The 2,207-nt window shown below is 38.1% G+C and overlaps 1 non-coding gene across 1 annotated transcript; it reads left to right on the forward strand.

The window, feature by feature from the left end:
- Nucleotides 1-1,411: 1,411 nt before the first annotated feature.
- LOC112635697 lies at nucleotides 1,412-1,543 on the forward strand. Its single transcript, XR_003122031.1, has one exon. It is a non-coding gene; the product is annotated as a small nucleolar RNA SNORA48 (small nucleolar RNA).
- The last annotated feature ends 664 nt before the right edge of the window (nucleotides 1,544-2,207 follow it).

The following is a 2,207-nucleotide window of genomic DNA, read 5'->3' on the forward strand; positions in this document are numbered from 1 at the left end:
ATGCCAGCTGGCCAGAGAATGTCAGGATTAATTCAGGTGTCCATTTACAAACTGAAAACATTGTGCCCTTTCTTGCACAAAGGTGTCTATTCTGGAAACATAAAGGAGTCATCACATACTTTTTTTTTGGAACACTGCAATAGGGTAACCTGGGATACCTTACTACAATACCAAGCTACCTAGGATTGCAATTCTGATTGCCCCATGGAGCTGTATAATTTCTTATGCCCTATGCATATGCAGGCATGCACACACATGCACAAATCAAAGGTAGAAACAGTCACAAAAAGAATAATTTAAGGTAGCCTACTCTGCTAAAGACAGCAAGGTAATTTTCTGGTTATAAAAAGGAAAAAGAAAAAAGAAATCCAATTTAAATCTCCAATGAAGTATTTTGCAACATAACAAATAAATCAAAAAAATAAATGTGCACTCTAAAATAATCAAAGTGTGTGAAGTCTAATCAAAACTCTGTTCTTGTGCCTTAGTACAGACTTCAGAAGAGAGTCAATGGTGTTCGTTTTCTTGAAATGAATTTGAAGTTTATTTGATTCTCTAAGTTAAATAATAGCAAAGGAAGGTTTAAAATGTCTGTTCACTTATTTACTGTGGATAGTTAAGTGGTTTGCATCATAAATGCTAATTCAGGAAAAGTAGTCACTTATAGAGAGCAATCTTAGGTTACATAAACAATCTGTGCTGCAATTGGTATTGGATGAATTAAGATATGAGTCTACTGGCAATATTTTGCATAAACAATGCGTGTCAGGCAAAGAATCAATAAGCTGTACCATTAATCTGCTGTCCCAAATTCCTTAGTTGAAAATGTTCTTCAAATTATTTTTTGTGTGTGCTAAATGTTTTGCTAACATAGGCATATTTCTTCTTCCTGTAATCCTAGCACTTTGGGAGGCCGAGGCGGGCGGATCACGAGGTCAGGAGATCGAGACCATCCTGGCGAACAGGGTGAAACCCCACCTCTACTAAAAATACAAAAAAACTAGCCGGGCCTGGTGGCCCACGCCTGTAGTCCCAGCTTCTAGGGAGGCTGAGGCAGGAGAATGGCGTGAACCCGGGAGGCGGCGGAGCTTGCAGTGAACGGAGATCCTGCCCCTGCACTCTAGCCTGGGCTACAGAGCCAGACTCCGTCTCAAAAAAAAAAAAAAAGAAAAAGAAATATTTCTTCTTCACTTTCCACAGAAGGTCCATGATTTTATCTAAAAACAAACAAATAAACAAAAAATGTGCTTCTCATTGTCTCATGAAGAAACTGCATTATACATTTTACGGTTTGAGTTAGTCTGCATAATGATAAAAAAAAAGAATACATTTACATGCCTACATGATATCTTAGAAATTAAAGTTAATATATAAGTTAGGATATCTGTTTTTTAAAAAATGACAAAAATCCTGTCTCTGACCTGGGTAAAGTGGCATCTGGTTGGTGGTACTTATCTCAAATCACACAGACATAAGGCAATCTCTTGTTTATCCCAGCTTGGCTTTTCTTATCTTTTTTTTTTTTTTTTTTTTAGACAGGGTCTCACTCTGTCACCCAGGCTACAGTGTCTTAGTGTGATCATCTTAGCTCACTGCAGCCTCAAACTCCCAGGTGCAAGTCATCCTCCCACCTCAACCTCCCAAGTAGCTGGGACTACAAGTATGTGCTACCATGCCCGGCTTATTATTTTATATTTTTTTGTAGAGACAAGGTTCTCCCTACATTGCTCAGGCTGGTCTTCAACTCCTTGGCTCAAGCGATTCTCCCATCGGCCTCCCAATGTGCTGGATTATAAGCATGAGCCACTGCATCAGGCCCCAGCTTAGCTTTTGTCTGTTCCCATGCCAGGTTCATCCCTTGGACACATGGAAAAAATGACAAAAATCCAAGAGCTAGATATTTCACTGATTTTGCAGATGGTTAGCCATTGGATAGCACAAATTTCCTTTTCATATGAGACTGAGTGCTAAGTGGTTAGTTGGACTTAACATGAAAAAGAAATTCATCTTTTCTATTCCTTTACTCTTAAAATACATTGTCAAAAATTCCACAAAATCCTAGTTTCTGATGAGTAGAAGACAAATCCCATTAGGGAATAGGATAGAGTTAATGTCCTTTTATCAATAAAGAGCCAAAGACCATAGGCTATTTTAAAAACCAATACTGTAAGAAATTTTAATGCTAACATTAAACTAAGAAGCTAATA

The sequence above is a fragment of the Theropithecus gelada genome, chromosome 11 (genome assembly GCF_003255815.1).
Source record: "Theropithecus gelada isolate Dixy chromosome 11, Tgel_1.0, whole genome shotgun sequence".
Lineage (NCBI taxonomy): Eukaryota > Metazoa > Chordata > Mammalia > Primates > Cercopithecidae > Theropithecus > Theropithecus gelada.